The 23144-nt window shown below is 43.8% G+C and overlaps 1 protein-coding gene across 1 annotated transcript in view; it reads right to left on the reverse strand.

The window, feature by feature from the left end:
* CAMTA1 (calmodulin binding transcription activator 1) overlaps positions 1 to 23144 on the reverse strand; it is an 895524-nt gene that overhangs the window by 871819 nt on the left and 561 nt on the right.

Here is a 23144-nt window from a genome sequence, read left to right on the forward strand (position 1 = left end):
TGGCCACAAAGCCACACCTAATTGCAAGGGAGATTGGGAAATGCAGTCTGGCTACCTGCCCAGGAAGAGGAGCTAGGTTTCGCAATCAGCTAGCAGTCTCTGCCACAATGTCATCTGTAACTGTTTGGTTTTTTTTTTAATTATAGAAGAGTCATTCCTTTCAGAAATACCTTCTAAACCTACAACCTCCACCTTTAATCCCTAAGGCCATTCAGCATCTAAACCCAATCTAGCAGTTTTTCTACTCGGATAAATATTTTTCTAACATATTCAAGATAAGACTACATCCAGGGCATCCTTGAAGGGATGTCTGGCTTTTTTGGTACTTAATGTCTGGCACATAATAGAAGCGCAAATATTCGTTGAATTCATGGACGAATGGCATTCCCAGAAGTTCATGGAAAGGAAAAAGAATGGTCCCATCTCTTGCTCTGGTGACGGTAGGATTTACTGAAGACCAGCAGTCTTTTTAAGAACCTCTGTCTCCCTCTCCTGAGGCCACCCCGAGTTGCCACCTGTCTTCTGGAACATGAACAATCAAGCAGTAAGACAAGAGCTACTTTCGACCCAGTAAGAAGAACTAAGGGGGTGAAAATACTCTACCATGTTGACGGACAGCAACAGAGCCAACGCTACCATTGAGAGCACAGGGCTGCTCGACAAAGAGGAACACAGGGTCTGTCAGAGACCAGGCTCTGGAAGCCTCGATAAAACCGGGCTAATGACCTCTGAGACTAGAAAGCCAACATGCACCCTAAACACAAACCACAAAAGGTTAGTGGGGGAAAAAATTACATGGTATAGTACAAAAATATTTTGTGCTCATGTATTAGAGACAAAATTAAAGTGTGTACTCAAGTTAAAAGGAAAACTGCGAGTCTGCTAGGTGGCTGACTTCCTACTACTGGGGCCAGCGCAGTAAGAAAGTGAAGCAGTAACCTCTAAGGTAATTGGGGCACAAACCATTTTAGGCTCTCAAATTGAGTTCAACACCTAGAATTGAGTTCAACAGCAAACAAGTTGCTAAAACAAACCACAAAACAGTTGAAGGGCTACGAAGCTAATACAGGAACTAATACTACAATATATCGAGCCTGATTTATGACCTGAGAAATCACATTAATTGATTCACTACTACCAGAGATTCATGTAAAGCGTATTTAAACTGATTTCAGAATGAAAAAAAAAATTCTTTCTAGGTATGAATCGCAATATCATTAGAATTTTTATAAATTTAATTTGGCTAGGAAGCCAGTATACTCAATACTCTGAAAATAATCAAAGAGCACTTATTAAATGTCCTCACTTGTATAAATAGATTCTAGTAGAACATATTCAGAAAAAAAAAACGCTATATGAAATTTAAAATTACACTGTCTCAGTAGAACTTACCATTACTAATACTGATAACTTTTTTAACTACTCAAAGAGAGATATAAAATATCAACTCAACAAGCTAGGCATTCCATTTGATATTATGTACATATAACAAGCATTTTCACATTTAAAATCTTATTCTGGCCCCAGAAGGCAGCAGAGCAGACATGATGTCTGTTCTAGAAAAGGCATCAAGGCACAGGCAGAGACACCTGCCAAGGGGCACAGGCTGGGAGAGGACAGAGCAAGAACCAGGAGCAGGGCTCCCTACACAACTCCTGGGCTGTTCCCACAGAACACAGGCTCTCTCCCAATAATGCAATAATGCTTCTCCACAAAGAACCAATGCAAAAGTTGGGGCAGAAAAAGTTCACAAGTTGCTCTGACAGAAAAGCCAAAACATACGAGGAACATGGAAGAATACCTAGGAATGCAAGCTGGGAGTTCAACATCCTAAAGGAAAGGCCAGCAACACAACAGCTACACACACACAAGTCTGGATGTTGATCTCGTAGAAAGATTTTCCGTGCTTCTCAAACATTTTTTAGTCCATGAACCACAGACCACCCATAACCGATCACTATTTGCTACGGCCCCAAAACTAAAACCTCATCAAAACCAAAGGGGAGGGGACTTCCCTGGTGGCGCAGTGGTTAAGAATCCGCCTGCCAATGCAGGGGACACGGGTTTGAGCTCTGGTCCGGGTAGATTCCACATGCCACGGAGCAACTAAGCCTGTGTGCCACAACTACTGAGCCTGCGCTCTAGACCCTGTGAGCCACAACTACTGATGCCGGCACGCCTAGAGCCCATGCTCCGCAACAAGAGAAGCCATCGCAATGAGAAGCCCATGCACTGCAACGAAGAGTAGCCCCTGCTTGCCGCAACTAGAGAAAGCCCACGCGCAGCAACGAGGACCCAATGTAGCCATAAATAAATAAATAAATAAATTTTTTTAAAAAAAAACAAAACCAAAGGGGAGGAGAACACTGTTTCTCATAGCAGAGCAATGAGGCGTCCCCTTGAATGGAACCTGGCCACGTGGGGCCTCACCTCATCCAAATGTTGCCAGAACTAGGAAGAATGCCAAGACACTCTCAGTGGCCAAAGACATCTGTCCACGCGCAAAAGCTCACACACTTCACTGTGAGAAGGGCTCTCTGATCCACAGTCCTAGCTTGATTACTATTAAACCATGCATAGTTCTAATAAGCTTAATTATCAGGTTGCCAAGCCCAGAGAAGATCAGAAGCAACAAATCAGAAGGGGAAAGGATAGCTAGAGACTGACAGATAAGTAGAAGCAAAAGTGACAAGGAACAGCAAGGACAGATTTTTAAAAAACAATAAACTAGATACAAGAACTTGAAAGGTACAGCAGTTTGGGGTCATTTATCATAAAAGCAAACAGTCTACTGGAAAAGTCCTAAAAATATCACAGCATTAAATAAAGCCCAGTTCAGTAACTTAGGTACAACAAAATGAACCCAAGTTAACAAGTAAAATGTACGCTACAGTCCACGTGCTCTACTGAACATGGGGGGAAAGTGGCAACGCCTTTTGTTTGCAAATCTCTTTACATTCCATAAAATACTTCCACATGAATTACCTGATTTTATCCTTAGCAACATCCTAAGGCAAGCAGGACAGATACCCCCATTGGCCAAGAATTTGCTGATAAATAATTCAATTTTCGCAGAGCAGAGGGTTTATCAATGACAATTACAATACAGTCTGTTAATCCATCTAATAGGAGAGAGCACTTCAAGAGGCACCTACGCCTCTCATCGGGGATGAAGAGAGACGGCAGGGAAGGCTTCCTCAGAAGGGTCCCCAACGCGACATACCTGAACCCTCAGCTGGAATTGCACCTCCAAAACTTCCCATCCTGCCCTATAGGGCATCTTTCCGAAGAACTGCCCTATGCCCCCTAGGGCCATCATCCCTCCCTACTGGAACTCCACGGTGGACTGCCCATGACCCCCACCCCCTGAAGTTAGCACACACTCTTGTATAACCTCCTCCCCTTGAGTGTGCACTGGACCTAGTGACTTTCTTCTGACAACAGAATGTGGCATTGGGACATCACTTCCATGAATAGGCAACGTGCATCATGCCTCCTGTCTTGCTAGCAGACTCTCCTTTGCTGGTTCTGATGAAGCAAGCTACCGTGCTGGCTCTGCCCATGAAGGAACCACGTGAGCTTAGAAGAGTACCCTTCCCCAGTCGGGCCTTCAAATGAGACCTTGACTGCAGGCTTGGGAGGCCATGAAGCAACAGGTCCAGCAAAGCCCTGCCTGAACTCCGGACCCACAGAACCAGATAATAAATGTGTCTTTTTCTAAACCACTAAGTTTATGGTAATTTGTTACAGCAGCAAAGATAACTAATACACTGATCAGGGCCCAGTGATTTCTTTTCTCACCTTGGACTTGATCAATCATTTCACTATCATTTTACCAGCACTCTGCATTTACCACCAAAACCCTTGAAAGAATTGTCTACTCTCTCACTACCTCTTTCTCATCCTCTCAACTCACTATCAAATTGACAAAAATCAGTACCTTTTTCTTAGTCTTCATTCTACTCAACCTCTCGGCATTACAACTGATAACCTCCTTACAACCCTTTGCACTAAGCGTCCCTGACTTTATGTTCTTGTTCTACCGCACCTCTCTGACCATTCTTCCTTGGTCTCCTCTGGTCCTCTCCCCTCTGGTGTCACTTAAATGGAAGCATTCACCACATTTCTGCCCACAAGTCCCTTCTCTTTTCCCATGACAATTTCACCCACTGCTGTGAATTCTACTCCTAATTCATCTGAACTGATTCATTCTTTCAACCAACAGGCACTGTTCTGGGCACAGAGCTGTATAATAGCCACAAGCAAGACAATCAAGGTTCTACGTTCATGAAACTTACATACTCTGCCAGAGGCTCTATTTGCCCCTCCAGGTCCACTCACCACCCTTCTCCACCCCGCCCTGTGCCAGGGAGGCTGACCTCTATGGACTCCATCACCAGGGCTCCCTTGCCCTCTGAAAGTTCAATGAAGAGAAAAAACAGGGTGATATGAATGATTCCCTAATCTCTGATCCACACTCCCAATGTCATATTGTACGCATACATGATAACGCTACCCCAATTACACCTAAAACAGAACCGATACGTTTGCATCCAGTCTCCCCCAAAGATATCCCTCCTTATTCCTCCCTCCCTCAGTTAATGGCCTCACTAACACCAGCTGTTGAGGTTCACAAGCTAAAGTCACCTCCAACTCTTCTCATCCCTCAAGGCCCATGGTCAGTCAGGCACAAAACTGTGCCTCTCTCACACATACACATACAGCTCAGTCACACCAGCTCCTTTTTCCAACCCACTGCTACCGACGTTCCTGCCAGGAGCTACTGTCTCCCAACTCCAGTCCTTCCTCTTTGCTCATTCATTCATTCAACCAACAAACATTTACTAAGCCCACCCCAGGTGCCAGGTATTCAAGCCTCTGACCACTAAAGATGTAAATCTAACTGAAGGAGAAAGAGAAGTAAACAAGCAAGTTCAACACAAGTAAAAGATCTAGGACCAGGAAAACCATAAAGTACTGTGGGTGCACCAGGGAAGGGCACACAACCCGATCTAGGTCAAGAAGGCTTACTCCGAAAAGTGTTATTTAAGTAGAAACCCAGAGGACGAGGAGAGGCAGCAAAACAGACCGTATGTGTAAGTATGTGTGTATTTGTTTTAGAGGAAAGTGCGCCTCCTAAGCCAAGGCGAGGACAGCGCGCAAGGCCTAAAACCAAGAGAAAGCATGGTGCCCTGAGACACCCAGAATCTAAAACAATTCCCCACAGTGGGACACTGGCGAGGACACCGGAGCAGTAAGCAGGTCCTTATTAGCACCTTCAAGCAGAACTGACTAAGCAATCAATCCCACTCCTCCGCTAAAAAAACAAACAAAACAACAACAAAAAAGCCTAAAAGCCTCTCCCAAAGCAGAGAGAGTAAACGCCAGGCTCCTCAGTCTGACTTTCCAAGCCCCTACAGCCCAGCCCCTACCTACTTTGCCCGGCTCATCTACCCACATGCACCAGGAACCCCAGCCTCCCCGGTACTCCTGGCTCTGTGCCTTTGCTCCATTTCCTCCGCTTGGAATTTCTCGTCAAACCAGCATGTTTGCCTGTCAATAATGCCAGGTCAAATTCTACCTCCTTCCAGAAGTCTTCCCAGTTCCTTCCAGCGCATGATTACACCATGCATCATGACCTGCCTTGACTCAGTTACATCCATATCTGTTCCCCTGCAGGGTGGAAGCTTCTGGAGTATTATGAACAGAAGTGAATCCTAATTTCCAAGACTAGGAAAAATGTTCAGAAAAATATTCAATTTATCAGCATTGCACTTCTAAGTAAACAACCAAAGAGGGTCATGAAAAAATAATTATTTTTGAATTATATAAATACAATCAATCACAAGCCTAAATTTCTGTATGTTTTCAGTAAGTATCTCTAAGTAAAAATGGCTACACACTGCCTCATAAGATAAAAAACAGTAAGTAGATAAGCTCAGAAAGGTTGCTACTTGCTCAAAGTCACAAGGCACTGAAGGGGTAAAGACCAGAGTCAAGGCTTCAGGGACTCCTCAAAAGCTACAAACAGGGCTTCCCTGGTGGCACAGTGGTTGAGAGTCCGCCTGCCGATACAGGGGACACAGGTTCGTGCCCCGGTCCGGGAAGATCCCACATGCCACGGAGCGGCCAGGCCCGTGAGCCATGGCCGCTGAGCCTGCGCGTCCGGAGCCTGTGCTCCGCAACGGGAGAGGCCACAACAGTGAGAGGCCCGCGTACCGCAAAAAAAAAAAAAAAAAAGCTACAAACAGCCAGATATAACCACAGTATCCCCATGTATCTCCCTAACCAGCCATCCGATTACCTAAAACTTCCTTCCTTCACTCTCCCCTCAATTAATTCCTATTTTCCTTCAGAGTTCAGCTCAAGAAGGCTCCTCCAAGCTTTCAGATGAGCAAATCCCTTTCTGATGCACTACACTCGCCTGCATAGCGTGGACGTGATACAGCACTAAGAAGGCAAGTGCAGTGTATCAGTTGTAATCACACACAGCACCTTGATTAACGCTGGTTTCCCTGTCAGCTGCGTGAGGACAGGGACCATGACTGTCCTTCTCTGGGCCTGGCACTTTATTATTATGTGCTGAGTAAATGCGCTGCCTTAAGAGTATAAGAGTAACTGATAGTCACATGGCCTCCACAGGACTACAAGATCCTAAAATAATTTCTGACACCTCCAATAATAATAATGACAATTACATAAAATTTAATGTCATATTACTGTAATATATTCTAACTCTTTTATAATTAAATATTCATGAGTGGAACCTGTTAATTCTCTATTAATCAGAATGAGTGTTAACCAGAATACCACATTTTTTCTAAACACGCAAGGCATCAGCAAACTTTCACATCAAAAGAACACACACCACAAGAAGCCGACCTATACAGGCCATATGAGTAACTATTTGCTGTCTTGGAACCTGAAAAGTCCAATTCCAGCCTCATAGAGAATTAGGTTTTTCAACAACACAGGCTACTATATTAATAAGTTTAAACAACAATTTTTTTTTAAGGCAAGATGCTTGGGTGCTTGAGTTAGGCAGGACTAGTTCCAGCAGATCCATAAAAAGGATTTAAACTCCCCAGATTGATCCACCCATTTAATATATAATCCCTATCAATATCAAAACAGCCTTTTTTGTAGAAATTGACAAGCTGATCTGGATATTCATATGGAAAATCAAGGAACCCAGAATATTCAGAACAATCTTGAAAAAGAAGAACGGTTGGGGGACAGACACTTCCCAATTTCAAAACTTAACTACAAAGCTACAGTAATCAAGACAGTGTGGTACTGGCATAAGGAGAGACATACAGATCAATGGATTAGAACTGAGACTCCAAAACCAAGCCCACACACTTATGGCCAACTGATTTTTGGCTAAGGTGCCAAGATACTTCAATGGGAAAAGAATGGTCTTTTCAACAAATGGTACTGGGACAACTGATATCCACATGCAAAAAAGGATGAAGCTGGAAGCCTACCTACCTCACAACATACAAAAACCCAAAATGAATCAGAGGCCTAAATGTAAAAGCTAAAACTATTAAACTCTGACAAGAAAACATAGGTGTAAATCTTCATGACCTTGGATTAGGCAATGGTTTCTTAATTATGACAGCAAAAGCATAAGCAACAGAAGAAAAAACAGATAGACTGAACTCAATCAAAATTTAAAACTTCTGTGCTTCAAAGGAAACCAGCAAGAAAGTGAAAAGACAATCCACAGAATGGGAGAAAATATGTGCAAATCATACATCTGATAAGGGATTGATATTCAGAATATATCAAAAATGCCTACAACTCAAAAGCAAAAAACCAAACAACTCGATTCAAAAATGGGCCAAGGCCTTGAATACGCATTCCTTCAAAGGAGACACACAAATGGCCAATAAGCACAAGAAGAGATGCTCAACATCATTAGCCTTTAGAAAATGCAAATCAAAACCACAATAAGATACCACTTCACATCCACTAGAATGGCTGTAATCAAAAAGACAGATAACAGGGCTTCCCTGGTGGCGCAGTGGTTGAGAGTCCGCCTGCCGAAGAGGGGGACACGGGTTCGTGCCCCAGTCCGGGAAGATCCCACATGCCACGGAGCGGCTGGGCCCGTGAGCCATGGCCGCTGAGCCTGCCCGTCCGGAGCCTGTGCTCCGCAATGGGAGAGGCCACAACAGTGAGAGGCCCGCGTACCTCAAAAAAAAAAAAAAAAAAAAAAAAAAAAAGACAGATAACAACAAGTGCCAGCAAGGCTGTGGAGAAATTGGAACCTTCAAACATCACTGGCGGGAATGTAATATGATGCAGCCACTTTAGAAAGCAGTCAGGCAGTTCCTCAAAAGTTAATCACAGAGTTACCATATGACCAGCAATTCCACTCCTGGGTGTACGTACACCGGAGAGAAGTGAAAACACATGTCCATGCAAAAACATGTACACAAATGTTCATAGCAGCATTATTCATAGTAGCCAAAAAGTGGAAATAACTCAAATGTCCATCAACTGGTGGACAGATAAATAAAATGTGGTATATCTATATAATAGAGTATTATTCCACCATAAAGAAATGAAGTTCTGATATATAGTATAACGTGGATGAAAACATTATGCTAAGGGAAAGAAGCCAGTCACAAAAGGCCACATATTGTAGGATTCCATCTATATGAAATGTCCAGAATTGGCAAATCCATAAAGACAGAGAGTGGATTTCTAATTGCCTAGAGCAGAGGAGAGGGAGGAAAGGAGAGTGCCTACTCACGGGTAGAGGTTTCTTTTTGGAGTGATGAAGATGTTCTAGAATTAGATAGTGGTGATAGTTACACAACTGTGTAAATATACTAAAAACCACTTAACTGTATATTTTAAAAGGGTGAATTTTATGTTATATGAATTATACCTCAATAAAGCTGTTACTAAAAAGGAATCAAATCCCTTTATGTATCTTTAAAACATTATATACTTTCCTCTTTTGTTAAGCAGAGCATACTTAGTATTGCTTCTGTGAATACACTCAAGGTCATCACTATGAAACATCAATTACTAAGCAGCTGTATTTTCAGACTTCATTGGTGTGCTGGCTACTAGCCCTTTTACATAGACCTCCAAACCACTGCTTTCAGCCTTCTACTGTTTACTATAATTTTACTTCCTCCTTCTACCTGAGAAATCAAGAAAAACCTGAGATTAGACGCAGGAAGGATACGAAGAAAAAGCCAAACAAGTATGCATACAGGTAGCCGCATGTGCTTAAGACAGAGGCTGTTCCGTTTCCTCCCTCCAGACTCCCTCTTCAGAGGCAATGTCTCCAACCGTCCAGGTTTAGTGGTCCACAAGAAGGGGAAAGGCAAGGGAGCCCACCCAAGCATCTCAACCGTGGGACACCTCAGAAGACACTGGCATCCCTCACACTGCCTGGTTCTCCCTGAGAACCACCAGGGCAATGGCTGCCAGGCCACCAGGTTCCCACGGGTCCCGGCTGCTTCACCACCACTCCAAGCACGAGCCCTGGGACAGCTGCTACACCCACTGCTGACTTGCTCCACACACAAGTGGGCTGGCTGGCTGAGGATGCTCCGCCTCATAGCTGTAGCCACAGGGAACATTTTCTCTGCAAAAAGTTTACTCGCTATAGCGAGTGGACATGAGAAATCCATTTTGGAGTCAATATTCTTTCTTTTACACTGTCTGATGGAGACAGAGGTCAAGGCATCAGGACCCCCTGCTACAGTCCCCTTCTCCCACAATCCTTCACCTTAAGCCCCTCTAAGTGATCAGCAGGCCAGCAACCCTAACCAGCCCTCTCTCAGCGTGCACCGGACCGGGGTGAACACCCAGCCATGGAACAAAGCAAGTGGCTGAGAGGAGTCAGTCCAAACCTCAGTCTAGAGTATTTTAAACACACGCCATAGAGACTGGAGTCAGATGACAGTGAGCCCTGGAACCAGAGTCAGGAGGCACAGAAGCCATGACCGGGACCCCTGCCCACTGCGTGCCAACTACAGTGAGGCAAGAAGCCTGCGTGCGAGTGAGAAGCCCTGTGTGCAAGGAGAAACGGGGAGCAGCAGAGAGGGGGGCCAGCAGAGCCATGACCCCCGCTCAGCCCCAGGGGCTCCAGAGGAAAAGGCCACTCCAGGCTCTCCGGGTGCAGTTCCCAGACTGTCCAGTTGGCCTCTGCTCTCCTTATACAAAAACCACCTTCACTTAACCTAAGTGGCTTGTGTTCCCTGCAAGAAAAACAGCTCCAACTAAAGGAGGGCCAGCTTCCCCTCCCTGACATCAAGTGTCCTAGTGTCCACTTTCTATATAAATGAACCTCAGAGCCATCTGATGTTCGTTTAGTGTGTGTGTGTGTGTGTGCGCGCGCGCGCGCGCACGCATGCAAGGGTCGGCAGGGTGGGGGGGGGGCAAGGGATTTTGATGCTTTATTTAAGGCACAACCTGCCAACTTAGTGTAATGAAAACATTGCCATACATTTACTTTTAGCTCCTTATAGCTACTTTTCTCATTGGGTTTTAAATCCATTTGGGGTTATTTTTTAATTGTGGAAAAATACACATAACCTAAAATGTACCACTTTAACCCTTTCTGAGTGTACAATTCAGTGACATTAAGTACATTCACGCCGTTGTGCACCATCACCGCTCACCACCGTTTATCTTTAAAAGCGCTCTGAAAACCACGACTTTTTCATTCTTTTGTATTAAACAGGGATTTCCGTCTATGCTCTGTCATCAAGCGACAAGGTGGTGCTAAAGGCGCTGGCGGGGAGACGGCAGAGAACACCCGCAACCACCTGGAGCAGCCCCAGGGCAGCTAAGTCCATCCTCGGCTCCTCCAGCCCCGGCCACAGAAGCTGGAGCCTAAAAATACCGGCAGAGGACACACACCGGCTGTCAAGGAGATCCAGCCCAGTTAGAAAGGCTGCCACTATCACCTGATTTGCATCAGAAGACACCCATACGGGCAGCAATGGCTCATCTGTAGAATAATCAGATTCAGTGGAAAAAGACTGATGGTCCTTGCCTCCCAGAGTGCCTGGAATAAACCTCTGGGCCTTGAACTTGGTCAAGTAATCCATGATCAATTTCTAGAGGACCCCTAGGAAGAAAAACAAGTACTTCAAAAATGTTGAGTACCCCACTCGTCACCTTCCGCTTGTTATAGCTCTCTCTGTAAGCACAACAGCCTGTTACTGATAAAATTAAATGAGGAAGAGACCTCCATCAGAAGCTTTGTCAAAGCAAATGATTCAGCCAGCACATTTCATAATGGCAGAGACAGAAAGGATAAGGCAGAGAATGTTGCCAAGAACACCGGGAACTTTAACTTGTCCCTCAGTATCTTTAAATATGAAAGAAACTTTCAAAAACTAAATTATATTCAAGGTATCTCCAAACGCCAGGCCTGGAGCAGCCCGGGCAGTATGCACAAGTGAAGATGCTATATGATCAATTACAGTGGACTCACCGAAACTCCCCAATCCACAAGAGTTTCTTAGTAGGAAGAGTCTAGCAATAGATACATCCTAATAACAGTTATACTAATCAACTCCAGGAAATAAAGCTAAATGAATATAAATAATACTACCTTAAACATAAATGTCTGAGGTTAGCAGCCACTTTTGCATCTGTAATCGTGTATTATCTAAGTCTGTTTTTCCAACACTATAAACTCTCATCCATATTAGAATAAAGACCTGAAATGTGTCACAGGGAATAACTAAGCAGAATGAACATTTTTGTGCTGTGCATCTTTAACAACTTTAACAATCTCTTTTGCAATTTTTAACTCGCAACGTGTTAGACCTAAAAAATTAAGCCCTCTCCGTATACCAGAAAGGAGGCACCTCGGTGACTATAGTTCAAATTCCTCGTACACAGACGGCCTGACCTGGAGCAAGTACCTCAAAAGGAAAAGAGAGTTACACAGAATAAGACAGCTGCACACCAGCACAGCAAGCCATGAAGCGAAATCCCACACATGCAACTTCGTTTTCTTAGCATCATAAGTCAGATTGGGAAGGAACTTTAGAGGCTGTCACCAGGACTACCCTCTACCCAACACGTGAATCCCCTTAAAATTATGACCGACTAACTCATTACACGAGAGCAGAAGCCTAGGAAAAGCAAGATGAGATGCTGAGCCAGAATCAAGAGTGACGAAGTAGGATCTGGTAAGGAAGAGAAGGCTGCAGAGGCCAGGGAGAGAGGCTTCTAGCACCCAGCCTACAGAAGTGGCAGCAAGCACAGCAAATACACCTCTAGCTGGGGTCCTTGCTCCTGTTCGCCAGTGTTCCTGGCTACTGAAAGAGAAGAGTACGCGCTGGGAACCACAGTGGACTTGTTCTCAAAGCCATACAGGAAACCTAAGCCTTTGTGGCCAGAGGACTCATCTAGCACTGTTTGGTTCAGGGTAAGACAAAAATGATATTGCTGGCACTACAGCTAGGCTGCCCAACATTTTGAAATCTGATATCAAAACCCATAACTTTTCATAAATCCTACAGCAGTACACAGTAGAACACCGTTTTGAAAATGACTGCGTGTTTACGGAAACCCTCTACCATTAACTATTCCTTTTTTCAACAGTATTTACAATTAGATTCCTTCCTGGAGATTGTGTTTAAATAATTTTAAAATGATTCAGTTCTTAGAGAAAATAATAAATGTCATTTAAGTCAGCTTCAAATGCTTATGCATGTCTACTTGCTCTCATTTTTTTCCTCAGAGCATCTACTTAAAGGAGGAAGCTAAATAACAGACCACGAATCTCTGTTCCCCACCAGAAAACTTGGCTCAACCTAAAGGAACACCAAGCTCTCATTTCATTTAAGGCTGGGAGAAGACAATATCTCTGAGTTGTCAGGAGGTTTAAAAAGTCATCTCAGGAGTAACACTGGGTATCAATCAAAATGGTTGCAATTTGAATCATCTCTAACCATAAATTGTAACTGAGCCAAAATGATTTTTAAATATAACACATTTTACTTCTAGATGTTTCTTGGCAATTAAATAACTGGAAAGTCAACAAACCCCCAAGAAACCAGAGAAAATGAACTTTTTTTTATAGCTCACCATTCATCAACTACAGGAGGCCCGAAAGATGCCAGACGCCAGAGGCTCAGCCTCCAACACGGCCCTGCAGAGGCAAACTCCAAACAAGATTTCTTCAAGAACTGCTCTCACGCAGCACTAAATTACAAGCAGTGACCTCCCTGGAGGAGAAGCTAGAGTCAACAGCTACAGGAGTATGTGATCTACGAAGATAAAACCCAACTCCGACACAAGAGCTGCCATGCCAGTTGCATAATTATAATCACAACATACTGAAACTCTAAGTATCAAACAATAGTTATTTAAAATATTTCAAGAGGAAGAGAATCCCTCCCCCCTCAAAAAAAATCCACATGTATTCCAAAAGTAATTTGCATAGAATATAATTTAATCTGCAGGCCTAACCTCTCTGAAATAAAGTAGAATCCTCTGATTTAGCCAAATTACAACAGAAATGCTGCTTTATAACAAAGGAGCTACAGCACAGCACCCTGAACTTCATGGGAGAACAAAAATGTAGTGTCAATATGTTCACAACACAGCTCAATCCACAAAATCATGAGATAATTAAACTGACTGTTTTTAGGATTCAATCTGTTTCGCCAGAAACCTTGTCCAAGCTACACTGATGCAAATCAGCATGAGCAACTCCAGCTCTGTTGAAACAACTCCAGTATCTTATCTTTTGTTTTACCTTTTATCGCTGATTTATGGGCTGATGGTAAACTGATTTGTCCATGTGCCAGAACTCAGCTTGGGAACACAGAACAAGAGAAGAGATTTGGAAGAACCAAACTCATGAATGAAAACGCTGACGTCATAGTTCAGCTCCCAGCAGAGCTCAGGGTAGTCTGTGAAGAAACAGTGCATCTTTGGGGATGTTAAGCCACTAGTCATTTAATAAAGGATATAAGATAGAAAAAGCCCTTGCTCAAAACAAGGGAGGGGAAAAAAGAGAGAAGAGAGAGAGAGAAAGAACCACATTAACAACCTTTGCCCTAGGCCAAATATGAAAAATACACATGGCATATGCCATGAACAATCATAACTTCTAAACCATGGAAATATTTCATATTATTGTTAAAAGTACTATTTTTTTTAAAGTATGGTTAGCTATGTCTCTAAATAAGAACAAAGTCTCATTCGCATCTTAAATCTTCCTCCCGCCGTGTGCCATCACATTCAAAAAAGAGCACACAACATAGTTTTAGTTCTTCACTAAAACCTATCTGGCATTGCCAAACCATGCCTAATTTTTTTTTGCGGTACGCGGGCCTCTCACTGTTGTGGCCTCTCCCGTTGCGGAGCACAGGCTCCGGACACGCAGGCTCCACGGCATGTGGGATCTTCCCGGACCGGGGCACGAACCCATGTCCCCTGCATCGTCAGGCGGACTCTCAACCACTGCGCCACCAGGGAAGCCCCATGCCTAATATTTAAACAATTCTGAATATACAGGGTGGGACTCAGTGACCTCAGGCAAGCTACTGGAATTTTTATGTAACAGGGGAAAAAATGCTTTTATCTAATGATGTAATATAAACTAATAAAAAAAGAGATTATAAAAATTTGATTTAGGGGCTTCCCTGGTGGCGCAGTGGTTGAGAGTCCGCCTGCCAGTGCAGGGAACACGGGTTCGTGCCCTGGTCCAGTAAGATCCCCCATGCCGCAGAGCGGCCGGGCCCATGAGCCATGGCCGCTGAGCCTGTGCGTCCGGAGCCTGTGCTCCGCAACGGGAGAGGACACAACAGTGAGAGGCCCGCGTATTGCAAAAAAAAAAACTGATTTACTTAGAACTATTAAGAATAGCTAGTATGTGGACTGTTCACATTTTTCATCTCTTGACAGAACTTAAAATACAACTACTAAAAAAAAAAATACAACTAGTATTACAAACTTCTATGAAGTTTAGACACAATTTACTAAAATCCTATTATTCAGGACACTTAAGTAACTGATTCCTAGATTCCTAATGTTTCCCAGGAAACTTAAGATTATTACAGTCTTAGAAAATAAGTGACCCTCAGAGCCTCGATCACCCCTCCAGAGCACAAAACTACAGGGACATTTTCTCTTCTTTACCACTCACATGGCTTAAAATAGCCATTCACCCAAAACGGATTTTTTTTTTAATTTAAGCAGTAAACAATTTTGCCAATAAACATTTTAAAAAGATCTTATTAAGTTAAAATGCAAACATACCGGTTTTATCTGAAAATCTAAAATGTTAAAAGAGATCATCTCACATTTCCACCACAAGTATCTTTGATAGAACATCACTACCCCCTTGTGGATTCACAATAAAAAATCCTTATCTTCAAATTTCACTTTTTAAATGTTTCATTCTGCTGAACTTCCATTAAAGTTTACATTCTCTTAACTAAGGGTTACTTTATTTCAATTACTTTTTAAAAGAGAAAAAACACTTAACATTTTAAAATAACCAATCCCATCAACTTCTTTATCTTCTAAGCATCCCCATTTTGGGGAGTGTTCTTCATACAATAAGTATATTTGCCGATTTCAGCATGGTAACCATACCAACGTTCCATTTTTTTTCCTTAGAATTTCTGAATTTACAATCACAGTCATCATTTTGAGATTATTTTTTAAAAATAAATGGGTAAAAAATAAAATAAAATAAAATAAATGGGTAATTTCTTCACTATCGCATCTTTTCCTTCTCTTTGATAACCTCCCACTTTGTACCAATTTCTTTTTATTGCTTCCAAATGGTTTGATATCCATGTGCCCCAGAAAACCAGTGGGGCACATACCTCCTCAAGAATAACTTTTCAGGGGACTTCCCTGGTGGCGCAGTGGTTGAGAGTCCGCCTGCTGATGCAGGGTACACGGGTTCGTGCCCCGGTCCGGGAAGATCCCACGTTCCGCGAAGCAGCTGGGCCCGTGAGCCATGGCCGCTGAGCCTGCGCGTCTGGAGCCTGTGCTCCGCAATGGGAGAGGCCGCAACAGTGAGAGGCCCACATGCCGCAAAAATAAATAAAGAAATAAACATAACTTTTCAGCTAAGAATTAAAAACCAAATCTAAGTTTTAAAAAGACTAACTCTTGATTGCATTGCTGTACCCTCAGAAATGCTTTCTGGCAATCTAAATCAACCCTGATGAAGGAAGAAAAGATAGTACCTGTTTTTCAAAGTAGAAAAAAGCCTTTGTTTTCTTTCTCTCTTTCTTTTTTTTTAGTTGCAGGAGTACCTCTGGCTGTATCTGCATATCATTCTAATATAACACAGATACATACTGTTAAACGTATGCTGTAAAAAAGATTAAATAGACTTAGATATCTGGTTTATCACTTGTTACAGACACTAGATTTAGCTGTAAGTTATAAGTCATCTCCGCAATGATGTGCAGGCCACAGAGAGAAGGTCCGAGTCCTGGTGAGTCGGACTGCCGTTTCAGAGAGTTAGTGCCCCATTTTCTCATAGAGGTTGGGCACAAAAGTAGGGACACAGTAACTCACTATTACCATGAGAAGACAAATTCCAGTATTCATTCTAAAGGTTAGGTGGAAATAAAGGAGGAAAAATCCACTTGGCAAGTGTTTTTAAGTGACTAAATACATGATCTTACCTTGTGGTAACTGCTAAGGAAAGATAGGAGAGACCGGCACGGTCTGTTAAATGACTGAACGCTCTGTGTCACCTGCCAACCCCACTGAAGGCTGTCTATGCAAAAAGGAGCGACTGACAACGTGTCCAAAGCTAGCAGCTGAGCCGCAGAGGAGGCGGGGTCAGAGCCGGCCTTCATGGTTTCCTTTTTGGGGATTTTGTTATGAGTGCTGTTTTTAGATTTGGGTGGTGGGGGTGGGGGGGGGTTGTATTTTGGGTGACATTAGGAAGTGAGATCACGGGTGAGATTAATGCCACTTAATCAGTGTCCAGGTGATGACGTGTTTAAAACTGTTCAGAACTCAGCCCCAAACATTTACTTGAAGGCACGTCACATCAGGCACCTGTAAGTACAAAGCCATACTGCAGAGAGCAGAGTGAGGGGTCCAGCCCCAACCAGCACGTCTTCCTCCCCTGCCGATACCCTCTCCTAACAGGCTCAGAAAGGGATACGTTCATTACATGTCTTGAAGGGCCTTGCTAAATCTGAAAAAGAGAAATAAAATGGGACTGCACTTTTCCAAACGAGGGACTCATGTGGAAGAGAACATGCAATTCTACCAAGAATGAGCAAAACACTGGGGTGAATGCAGAAGAAGAACCATTTCAAAAATACCTCTGGTCATTCCAGCTTACGGTATGTCAATCAGCTGAAAGTAAATGAACGACCCTCTTTAAAAAAAGCGAAAAGGGAAGCAATGTGGCTGCCACTTGGCCTCTCTTTGCAGTGGGGTACATATTTCTTTTTTAGTCCAGGGTAATGAACTAAAAAATGCTCAGGAAGCATTACCAATCTTTACACAAGGAGGCCCATGACCTTCTACAAGCAATGGCGTTCAAAGCAGAAAGATGCAAGAGAACCTCAGAAATACACAGCCAGCATACTGATGGGGAGAAAAAAAAACACCCTTTACTGCGTCCCACCATATAAAAAATTCAAGGATGGCTGTCCTTGTCAATATATACAAAGAAACACTCTCCTTACAAATACATGACAAATATCACAGGATGGAAGACCATCTATATGTTTACAAGTCCCAATGACAGAATGGTAACACATCTTAATCGCAGGACTGATGGCCACGACATCCATGGATGGCACAAGATACAGGGATCTAATAGCGTCTGATCAACTATATCCTGAACCTGATTAGGTATTCAAAAAATAAATAAAAAGAAAAGAAAGACAGATTACACACTATAATCTGGAATAGGGGGTGAATGACCGTGCATCCTAACTCATGTTCTATGGACATAGAAGCGGAGCCAGAACACTTCCTGCCCTCACCCTCAAAGACACCAAAGACCAGAGATGGTACTAAGACAGGCAGCATGATATTAGAAGACCCCACACTACCTCGTGAATGAAGGCCCCAAATGAAGTATCAGTAGTATACTTGCTGCCTCTGCCCAAAGAAGTGTATCGTTATCAAGCCAAAGAAACAGAAAGAAGTTGGCTAAAGGCAGCAAAAACAAAAATTTCCAAAATTCTACACGGGGAGGCCCAGGCGCCAAAAGGACACAGTGTTTCACCGAGGATGCTATCCAGTTACAAATACTACCATCACCCCTTACCTTGTGGCTTAAATCCCATTCCATGTCCCTACAAGGAGTAACACTGCCTCTTACTACAGGACAAAAAGAATGGTGGGCATCCCTCTTTACTGAATGACAGAAAGGTTATAAATACAGTAATCTACAATTTTTTATTATAATAACAATGAGAAGAGCAATAAACAAACCTTGTGGGAAGAAAGGGAGGTAGGATTTAAGTCACCTAGAACATCAAAAAGAAAAAAAAAGATCATGGTAAGTAATTCCAGAAGATACAGAACATTTTAGAAAATGATCTGTTATAATGGAAATACAACAGAAACACACATCACCTTGTCCCCACAGAAAATATTCAGTCACATATTCACACAGATAAAGGACAATAGCAAACCCCATAAACAAGAGCTCTTCTTAAGACTGAAACACTAGCAAAATTGGTTTCTACAGATATTGTAGAGGGGAAATCTGATTTAACATAGGAGGAAAAGAAAAAGTGCACTTCAGGTTAATTCTTTATCATTACTCTCATCATTAGGTACACCAAACCTACACCCCAAAATACTATAAGGCTATTTACCAAAATAAAGAAAAGACACAAATAACAGTACCAATAAAAAGTGTAAAGAATTAAAAGTCACATAATAAACAAAAGCAGTGATATGTATACCAGATACCTAGCCTAAGAATGGTCACTACAATTAGGCGTAAAATTTAGATATAACACTTCCTGGCAGCGAAAATGTACCAGCAGCACATACTGTCCTTACTAGCTGATAATATGAAATTTACCAGTTAATCATGAGAAAATGTTCTATCACTTCCTTCTAGAAAGGATGTATTTGATTTCATGTTCTATACAATCCCCACTATGCTGCTGTTCAAATGTTATACAAGCGCCCCAATCAACATATATCTAAATGACCTAGAAGTTATACCTAGACATTTAGGAAGAAGACTGACTACTTTTTTCTACACACACACCCACACCCCCACACACCCCACACACAGTCTGAAGGAAGGCTGTTGAGTGCTTCTCCCAGTCTGCCCTCCACCCTCTCCACCACCCCGACTCCTGCAGGGACAGGGAAAAGCTCAATGGGATAGTACACTATTAGAGTTATCTCTTTGTAAGAGTACAATCCAAACAAGTTCAGAAAAGAATTCCTTACACGAATACATAAAAAGACAAGCACAAGATACGCAGCGATGTCATTTGCACTAAAAGGCTAACAAGACCCCTATGGTCTCAAGCAGTCACATAACCTGCCCCCCCCACGCACACACAGATCCCTGCACGTAATACAAGCTCAGTGAATGAAGGTCTCCAGGATGAATGCACTCAGTGATGGGAACGTGGATGTAAAAACAACTTCTCTCCAAAAGGCCAAATGCAAAGGTCTCACAAAGGAGGCAATGCACACAACTAGGAGGGGAAAGGAAGAGAACATGAGAATCACCTTCTGTTGCTTTTTCCATAAGGAAATTAGAAAGAAGTACAACTGCACACAAAGATGTATTTCCCCAAAACTCAGGAAATGGGAAACGAAGAATGGCCCAGAGGAATCAGGAAGGGAAGAAATGTTAAGCTAGAAGATGGGCCAACTGAGAAGCAGCCAGAAAGAAATATAATCCCACCAGGCACAGGGGCCACACCCAGCATAAACAGAGAGCTAAAATAATGCCACCTGACTCTAAAGAATAGGTTATTTTAAGAGGAAAGCCTAAAAACTAAAGAAATGGAAAAATGTGGATAAGCAGGATATATAAAGATGTCTCAAAGAGGAGGCAAGAGCAACCCTACTGTTTGGAAAAGGAAAATCTGACCCAACCTGACCATGAGTACAGGTTGCCGCGAACACGTCAACATTCTGAATCCACTGAACAATGAGATGAAGAAACCCAACATTTCCCAGGCGCAGGATAAGTCAGGTCTTCAAAAAGGCCAGGGAAGAGATGTCCCGTGGGTCACCCAACCTTGTCCAGAAAGCTGGGGGTAAGGGGAGAGGGGGCTGCGGGCAGGGGAGAGTGATGCTCTAACAGAAAGATATAAAAAAGAAAAATCATTAAGAGAACAGAACCTGTCTACCTGACCGTGCACTGGAAAAGTAAGAGGAAAAAGCTGATCTCCAATAATCTACGGGGACAGGTGACACAGAAAGCACAACTGCATCAAACTCCAAGAAAGGAACATTAACTTTGCACACTAACCTCCAGTGTGTTCCTCTAACCTTTACCATTTTCGTTCTACTGCCCTCGGAATGGAGCACCCTGGTGGGCAGGGAAAATTCCAAAAGGCAGTCGGTGGTACAGGGAAGAGCAGGAGAGGATCCACCACTGGAAGAGAGAGGACTCTACTGGGAACACGCCAACATATACAGCAGATAGTCAACTCTTGTTTTCCCAGGGTCGTTAATACTACACCCTAAAAATACACAATTCTATCAACTGAATATAGATGCAGGCAGAATAGAAATAGCATAAAAACTTTAAAAAAAAAAAAAAAAAAGGAAATTGAGGTCAAAAGCACAACTTTCAGACAATGGGTATGATACCCACCGGATAACTCAATACTGACTGAGGGGCAAAGCCGTGAAGTCAACGACTCATGCTGAGCAATCCTCCAGGTAACCTTGCCCCGGACTCAGTAACCCAGGTAGAGAGTCTCCTGGCTAGAAAAGCGCTTCAAGGTCCAAAAGCGCAGTCTTGACAAAGCTTGTCGGGGAGGACGGGGCTCCACACTCGACCTGTCCCAAAGTAAGACTGGGCTGCTGAGTGAGGCACCCAACAACCATTCCAGCTATGGGAGGGAGGGGAGGGAGGGGCCCCAGAGCCAAGGGGAAATGGCCAAATACACAAACTGTGATGCTCAGAGAAAACCTGGAGAATCATCCCTCCCACCCTTCCACAAAGTGTCACAGGCCTTCCCAAAGGTAACTTTTCCTAATGTGCACAACCTCTCTCAATTATTTAAATGGTCAAAATAAAACAGTGACATATTTATGGCCATTCATTCCTAGTTCTGTCACAGAAACACATATTCTTCTCACCTGCCCCTATCCTGTGCCCAAAATACATGAAATCTCTCTCTCCTACACGGCAGTAAAGAAGTCAAGATGGGAACTTTTCACCCCGTGAAGAACCAAGCAGAGAAGACCACCCCTAAATTCAGAATGCCTAAGTTTTGGCGCACATGGGCAAGCCCTCTACACTTTGTGTATTCAGGGACTTGGTGGACATTCAGGATGTCATTCTGCTTATTCAGTACAGTACAAATGACAAAGGAAAGAGCGGTTAAGAATTGGCCATTTATCAATGAGTCTTCTGATTCCTCTAAGCCTGAAGAGTTACCAACAACAGTGATACATAGCTATGTCCTTACACGTCAAGGTCCCCATATACACCCAAGATGTACAGAGAGTCATCTAACCCTTCCAACTTCCTGTGTATAAGTAAAGGATATGATTTCACATATAAATACATGCCTATGTGCATATATACATATAAACAAATGCATAGTATCATTTTTTGCCAAAAAGGAACCAGAGCAGCAAAAAAACAGAAAGCATCTAAATTTCCCCTTCACCTGGAACCTATAAGATTGAAAGAAATGTTTGCATCCCACGAGAGACAACACCAGGGCCCAAGGAAGGTTCTAGTACAACAAGGAGCACACTAGCAACCTCTTCCCGAATGGCATGTGGGCGACATGGGTGTCTACACTCCCTTTTCTGGATGGAAAGGCATATGGCTTCTTCTTACCCAGCCAACATGAATACAATTTAAGAAAATTAGAAAAAGTCAAGGTAACAGGCTCACTAAATATGGCTGACTGGGAAACAGAAGCCATAAGGAGGATATGAGTTCTCTTAAAAAAGAAATGGGAAGTTTATTTCCAGGGAAGGTTCAAAGTCTCTTGAATGTAGGATGTATGAAGTCTGGTTCTCACTGCACAGAAGACAGTAATCTGAACACCAAAAGCCAAGGGCACATGAACCTCTTTCTGGGGGGGGAGGGTAGCGTCAACTGATGAATGCTGCCCCGACCTAAGAGCGAGAGTAAACTGGAAGCAAAAATAGACCCGTTTTCCTCAGACACAGGCCGTCACTGCCGGGACCCCGGCCCTATATCTGATGGGGCAACCACCCTCACCCAGACGAGAAACTCCAAGGAGAGAGACGTGTCAGGGGAGAGAGACAGATGGGGAAAGGAGCAGTGGAATGTCCAGTTCCTCCCAAAAGAGAGAGAGGGCAACTCAAAGGGTATTCAGGAAATGAGCTCACCCTAACCCAGGAAAGTGTGCGGAGAGCGTGCATAATCTGTAAGAAGTATGTGCTTTCCTATTTAGAAATGACTTCAGAGCTGCACAGGCCCCCACTATCCACTGGGTGAGGGAAGAAGAACATGGGGAGCCCGAGTCCCCTTGTCCTGACAAAAGGGTCAATAAATGGTGTGCAGAGGCCCCAAAAGATTCCACAGAGGATGAGAGGATGATACGGACCCCTCTGCCAAAGGAGGATCAGGGTCACAGAAGGTAAAGGGCAAGGGAATATGGAGATCATCACTTGCCACAGAAACGAAGACCCCACCCTCCTGGCTGCGAGGGGTGCAAGGGCAAGAGTAGGATGGGAGCGACTGCTGGGGGCGGGGATGCTGCGCAGGCCCCCTCCCAGGAACGGAAGGGGGAGGGGTCACACGAGGCCCTTCGGCCCGGGGACGCTCAGCCGGAGGGGGTCCCCCTGGTGGGGAGAAGCGCGGGGACCCCTCCGGCTCTGGGAGGCGCCCACGGGGCTCCAGGGTGAGGCTGGACAGAGACTGCCCGGCCCCGCCGCCGAGAACCAGGGACGGCGAGGCTGAGCGCCGGCGGTGCCCCGACAGGGACCGGTCCGGGGCAGCGGGGCGC

Source organism: Grampus griseus (genome assembly GCF_964374135.1).
Source record: "Grampus griseus genome assembly, chromosome: 1".
NCBI classification, from domain to species: Eukaryota; Metazoa; Chordata; class Mammalia; order Artiodactyla; family Delphinidae; genus Grampus; species Grampus griseus.